The 7,526-nt window shown below is 31.0% G+C and overlaps 1 long non-coding RNA gene across 1 annotated transcript; it reads right to left on the reverse strand.

Annotated features, from left to right (window-relative positions):
• Positions 1-5,764: 5,764 nt before the first annotated feature.
• LOC148597907 (uncharacterized) lies at positions 5,765-7,526 on the reverse strand. The gene is made up of 3 exons (XR_015918758.1): positions 7,368-7,526; positions 6,657-6,823; positions 5,765-5,869 (listed from the first exon to the last, which is right to left on the reverse strand). It is a non-coding gene; the product is annotated as an uncharacterized LOC148597907 (long non-coding RNA).

Below are 7,526 nucleotides of genomic sequence, written 5' to 3' on the forward strand. Positions count from 1 at the left end.
TATTACACAGATATCCTAAAATAATTAAATATAGACCTTTAAATGATTTACTTTAATGCAATTGTGTGATATTGATAGCATTGGGTCAAAAAACATGAACATAACATATTCGTTTTGATTTACGATGTTTTCGATGTTGTATGCATAACAGTAGTCATTTTCACACGGTGTCTCAATAAATTGTCGGAAGCCGGTATTCAATGGAAAATAAATAAAACAAACATAGACTAGGATGGGACGTTTGATTTCCTGTAGTCATAATCAACGAATTTACTTTCATTGTATTGCTGAAAGATTGTCAGCTAGTAACGAGCGCCTTAAAAAGTATATCAAAATAATGGGATAGAAATAGATCAAAATATCACAATTACCTTTCCAGAAAGAAAACAATCAAGAATTTATTCCCAAAAAAATACTAGAATGTTAAATAAAGACAAGAACAGCAGTTCTTTCTTAAAATAAGGTGGGGTAAGACATAAATTAAATAATACCACTTTGTCTATAATTGCAGGTAACAGTTGCGACTTGATTACCCATTTTATATTTTTTATATGATGATTCGCCCTATTCAAATTATTATGATTCAAATATAATAATCCAGATATCATAATCTAAAATAATTATCTAGGTATAAATACAATCTAACGATTAAACGAAAATGGTAAAAGTGAATATTTAAAAGAGACAACAAACCAACCGAAATGAACAATGTCAGCTCAAGGCTACCGATGTGTCTTCGGAGATCGAGGAGGAAACCCTCCAACTATAGGACAGGCTGCAATTGGTCCAAAAACCTCAAGTGTTTTATATTTCATACTTCAGATCGTTGAAATATCAAAATCCAAATGTCCTAAATGTCACACAAAAAAAATGTCCTAAATATCACACAAAAAATGTCCGAAATATCACAACATAAATTACATAAATATCACAAATAATGCAACCTAAAAATCATAATCCACATATCGTAACTCAAATGTACATCAAGGGAACCAATATTTTAGCGGGAAATCAAAAGAATGTCCACCAGGGACAAATGACAGATATGAGAAACAGACACATACAACAACGAACATAAAAAACCAAAATAATACTTACAAAGCAACACCAGTAATTGAGCAACTCAGACTCAACTAAAAATGTGAACATTTACCAGGTGCAGGTTATCGTCCTATACTTTTCTATAAACATTTACCGAGTTGCCAAAAAAAGTCCAGGAACGACGAAAGAGGAAACTTTGACACGTTGAACAAATCAGTCTTCATTATGTAGATGGAAACACCGAAACGATCCACGACTTTATGATGACGACAACAAATCTCCAGTAGTGAAGGCTTGGATCTTAAAGGTGCTGAATGTAGCTCGACCAATTTTATATTTTTGTTCAGTTAACACAAACAATGCACATGTATTATGAAACTTTTAACATTTCCATTAAAAAAAATGGCTCTGTTTATGAAATTCGTAAATTCCAAATCTATGAACTAACAAAATTAAGACCAACCACGAAAAATGATTTATTTATACAATGGCAATATCAAAGTAATTCAGATGAACAATGACGCATCAGTAGACTTTGCTCAGGTTCTCTACCGGTGCATCTGGTCCATATTCCCAGTTTTTAGTGGAATCCGAGTTGCTTATTTAATATTGTTACTTTGTATACTCTAATTTCCTTATTTTATGTTGTGTTTGTCTGTTTTCTTTGTCTGGTATGTTGTGTTGTCTGTTTTACATGTCTTTGTCTCTGTGTTACATTCATTGCATATGCACATAAATATAAATCAAAAATAATGATAACATTAATGATCCAAAATGAATAATCTATCATCACTCACAAAAGAGAACATCATTATTAACTTTGGATTGGTATTTTTATGCATATTCTCTGCTTCATTGAATTCATCGAACCATATATCATAAATAAAGACAAAGTCGTTTATGTGTACGTTTGTGTAAGAGTGATCAAGAAAACCAAGGTTACGGCGGTATGAAATATATGTTTTTCTGATGGATATATACGTTTCAAATGAGGTTGCTGGCAAATCATCATATTATAAATGTCTGCATGCTTTTGTAGCCGGTGTGACATTGTCATATGCTATTCTCATTCCTTATCATTTACATGTATTATTTCTTGACCTTCATTGTTCTATTCAAATGCGGATATATGTCATAGTGTTTTATCTTAAACAAATATCAGACAAGTTTACAGATCTTTTTTTCCAAATCAGTGAATTCACTCATCAATATTTGCAAGTAACAACTTTCAATTTTTAACTCAATACACTGTGCTTCTGTGTCAAGAAAACCTTCTTTAGATCATTTCGTACCATTATTACAACTTAGTCTGAAACTTATCATATTTTTTCATGCGAAATTGTGTATATTACAAATGCATGATCTGGTGAACAACAATAATAATTATCCTGCTTTTAAATGTTTCCTGGTGATACTACTTTTAGGATATTTGAATGTTAATTGGGGTTAAACATGTGTTTATCATGCATCTAAACACTTAGAGAATTATCATTTACTTATTTTTACTCTTTACCGATACACGTGTTCTCTTTTGTGAGTGATGATAGATTATCATTCAATGCAGTTATTTTATTTACATTGAAATCCAGCCAGTTCAATCGCAACTCCATAGTGAGCGACATAGGTTTGATGCACCTCTTGTTTAGCAAGTTTTATTTTTGGTGAACATAGAATATAATGTAACAGGCCATTGGTATCTATATCCGAATCTTATTTAGTAATCTATAGTTTCGTTTTCTTCGTATCCTTTAAAATTGCCGTTTCTAAACATTGTAATTTTTTTCTACTTTTTGAAGACGTGTTTAGGCTGTGACCTGCCCGGGTTGCGGGACATGGTGTATGTCACATGTAAAATTTAAATAATTAGGAAATCCCATGTCAATATGAAGGCGAAACACAATTGGACCAGGAACAAGGGTTGGGTGACAATTAACACACTGCTATTATTGTACCCTGGTATGTGCAAATGAGACACGAATAAATATATTTTGAATATCATTGTTTAAAATATGCGTCAGAAACAGATTTTCTCATTAGGTAGTTCGTTTTTTTCTTCAGTTTAGTCGCCCTCTCCCGTGTTGTGGTAAAGGAACTGTATAAAATGTTTCAAATGATAAACATTTTACTTAATTCTCCTGATTTCAAAGAATGTCGTAACGAGCGGGCTACAATATGGCGCTCGGAAGTAAGATGTTGGGGTATGGAAGAACGGAATTCCAACCTCTTACGTCGTGGAAGTACGTCTAAGCAAAACTCTTCTTTTATTTGTTAACTACTTTCGATGTCGATGTCGTAATAAACTCAATAAACTCTGTTAAGGTTAAGATCAATGCACAATTTGTTTTCAATTAACTCAGCAATCAGTTTTTCGTTCACTTAAATTGGCATTTTTTTTGTTTTTGTTTTGTTTCTTGTTTTTGTTTCTTTTGTTTTTTGTTTGATTGTTGTTTTTTTTGTACTCTTATAAAATGCTTTATGTGGCCATTAATAATAGAACTTACCTATTCATAATGCTAGGAAGGAGAATGGAGTGTTATTAGATCCTATATGCAGTGGCAAAATGGAATAATTGATAGGCCCAATTGTAATAAGATTGCTATCAAATGATCACACAGCCACTTCCAAAAACGTGTCCACTTCGATCGCAAAAACAGGTCCAATGTACAAATATCTTACGTTTTTATGTTCGTGTTATGAATTTATTACAGCTTAGATGAGAAGATGTTTCTTTTTACATCTTCACCAAATATATGTATGTGTGCAATGCATGGGTCAAATTCATCCTTTGTTTTCTATGGACATCAATCTACAAACAAACATAAACAAATAAAACAAATTTTCAAAACCAAACGTTATCTGCGCAATATAGTCCGGATGTCTGTGCAAGAAAAAGGGGGTGATAATGATATGTTAGTTACCAGTTTAGAAAAGTTAAACATGTTGGCATCGACCTCAACGATAATGATATTTTGAGATGTAAAAAAACATAAATAAAGTGACTGATTTGTTTGTTCTGAGATCATATAATATATAGATGATATAATAAAAGTTGTAAATGATTCGAACACACATGCAGTTCATAAGATATATTCTCAAGTTATTTATTTAGACACGACATTTGATGTGTTTGTTTGATAGATGTACAAGTATATTGGCGGCAGTCATTATTAGCGCAAACAGGTTCTTCAAAATCGAGTTTCAATGTAGCACGTTATATTATCCGTAACCGCATCTTTGATTGTGATACCAAATGCGTGAATGAAAGAATATGAAATGATTATATAGATCCCCTTTTCCGATATAAAACACCTCTATCTCGACCTCGAGAACCACACAACTGCTCTCTTTTTCACTCACTTTATTTCTTTTTATTGGTAAAGAGGGAAAATTCTATGTTTACGGTTTATACAATGTACTGTAGCTTCATTTAAAGATACGATTCCAATTATATGTACCTTGGTACATTTGTACGTTCATAGGTATGGGGTATCAGATGAAGGTGTCATGTCTGATATCACAAGCGTATTTTGCGTTTGTTTGTTTTTGTTTTTAATTTCGTTCATTTTGTGCTTTATTTGCGCAGAAATGAGTAAATAATAGCATAGGTACCATATAATAACAATTTAACAAAAAACGTTAAACTGTCCCCACTGCTCAACGACATATTTGAGAATGTATAAAAGAATTGTTGTTTGTATGCGAATAACGCACTTCAAGGCCCATCGATCAGCCATATTGAAGATTTTTAAATAACCACATTGTAACCACGTATCCGATTCGATTTTGCTGATATTGCATGTAGATCGCTAAATCAAAATGTTCTTGTTATGCATGTGATTTACCCTGTATACATTCGCCTGTAGCCATGGTTTTACAACCTTTCGCTGGACATGTATATAGTATTTATGATTTGTTCATCTTGAGTTCTTACATTTTCTAAGGATTCCCATGAAACTTTTAGATATTTATCATCACGTAATGCATTTGTGCACTTTCTACTAAAGTAACATTCATCTGAAGGAAATTTAAACATCTGTATTTAAGTAAAACCATTTTGCATCTTTTTTAATCTGAATGATTTTGATTTAATCAGCTTAACTAGACTTGATATTACGATTAGATTGTGGGTACTCATATTGAGGAAACCCAATGAATGCACAAAATCATGTATATCTTATCTGCAAAAACAAAAAGATTTGAAGTATTCGTGTACAACGTGACAACGAGGTATTCCATATAGACAACATTTTAGTATATCTACAATGTCTAATTAAGCAAGGTTTATTTGTAAATGTGTTCAAAGTCACCCACAGATAAATTGTATGCATTTTAGAACAAGAAAAAAAATAAAAAGGCGGAAGGGGAATGGGATCACGACAAAATACTTAAACCCCGCCGCAAAACATAAACAAGAAGCAAAGACAAATAAACATATACCATGTGACTTATACTTTGTTAACATTGACTTTCGACTACAGCAGGCTTGGTGTCTTGAGAGAGGCAACCACATTCCGTCCAGGCTGTTGTTTTGATAATATGAGCACAACGTTTTTTTTTTTTGTTTTTTTTTTTTTTTTACATATAATTTTAATAATTCTATATCATTGATTATGTTACTTTACGTTTTTCACTAGATATTTATTGAATATGATTTCTAATATGATTTCTTGTTTTATATAACTCACAGAAGCAATAAATTATAAAAAGAACGCAATTGTGTGTGTATGATTCAACTTTATTTACTTAACCAGAAATTCAAAATTATAATATGATTTTCCAGAAGACTCGGGGTCTCCGTCTTTTTCAATACGTCATCTTATCATGTGATCTGAAAATGACAAATGAATATTTTTTATGCAATTTAAGATGAAATACTACGTTTGTTTTTAAATCTAACAATGAAAAGGATTTGAATAACATTGTACTTATATCAGTTTAATAGATAGAGAGTAGTTTCAGGAATTTAGTGAATATCCTAACATAAAGAGTCAGAGGAGGAATCTTTAATATTGTTTTACCAAATGTTACGGATATCAGTTCCAAAGTAAACATAATTGCAGAATAATTTAGAGTACCGTCTTTCAAAAGAAGTACGTCATTATTAGACAATTATGAAAAAAAGTATAAAATTCGATTAAGATATTACATGACTTTTAGTTATTCAAGTTTGATTTAGCCGTGTTTCATAAGAGAAATTATCATATATAAATATGTTGTGTGATGCTTCACGTGTACGATGTTCGTAAGATTATCATGTTTTTTTTAAAGATTATCATGTTTCACACAAACCATGGATTCGTATTCTATGAAATGTAACATTTCCATAGAAAAATGCTAATCTTTGTGAAATGCACAAAATTTAAATGTAGAAACTAACGAAAGTTTGACAAACCACGAAAATTCATTCATAAAAAACATTGGTAATGTCATAGTCATTTACATAAACAATAATTGAGTATCTACAAATCCTGTTTAAAACATGCAGGTAAACTTTATTCAAATATTTTTTTTTCACATATAATAAGATATGCCATTCCTTACCAGATTTGAGAACGCAACTCAACTAATACTGAAGAAGACAATGAAAATTGATAAATTATGTATTTCTTAAATACCTTGTTTCCTTAAATTTGCCTTAATGCAATGCATTATTGACAATCGGCTACAACCTCTTGGACGTCTACCATCCCGTCTTCCCTGACAACTTGTCTGACCAACAAACAAAGCCATAATAACAAGTATTAGAGTCTTGAAATACATGAACATCTTCATGTGTACTTCCCTTGAAATGTACAATAAAAAAAATGAAAAAAAAATCAATTTGACACAAATATTGTATATAGAACTCATAAGAAAACAAACTTGACTACTGAAATAACATCAACGTGTTTCTGTTTTGCTTTTGTGTAGAACCTCAAAAAAATAATGATATTGTCTTTTTCAGTTATGTTTGCACCTCCCTGAATATAAAGACCAAATTATGTTAAAACTGTTAAAATTAACTTTTATTTCAAGTAAAATAATAAGATGCTATGCTAAACAGATTGCCTAGAGAAACATTACTTTGAAAGGAAAGGTACGGACAGATTTTAAATTAACATGAGAGGGCCATAAAAAAGCATAAATAGTTATCTTCTCTAAACAATATTACAATTTAATGAAGCACAGCATAGCCATGAAAATATGAAATCGAAAATGAAAATGATGATAACAATTATAAAAAAAAAAAAAAACAACAAAAAAACAAAAAAATACGATTTTTACAAAAAGATATGGATGATTAACAATATACACAAATGACATTTTTGTATGTAAGTATAATTTACCTCATCAAAAATGTTTCTCTGATTGAAGTATAGGTTAAAATGAGGTTGCTGGCAAATGATTACTCTTTAAATGTCTGTTTGCTCTCATTACAGGTGGGTCATTGTCATGTCCTACTTTCATTTCGTATCATTTACATATATTATTTCTTGACATCCAAT

The sequence above is a fragment of the Perna viridis genome, chromosome 14 (genome assembly GCF_037379345.1).
Source record: "Perna viridis isolate PV_CMFRI_1.1 ecotype Kerala chromosome 14, ASM3737934v1, whole genome shotgun sequence".
Lineage (NCBI taxonomy): Eukaryota > Metazoa > Mollusca > Bivalvia > Mytilida > Mytilidae > Perna > Perna viridis.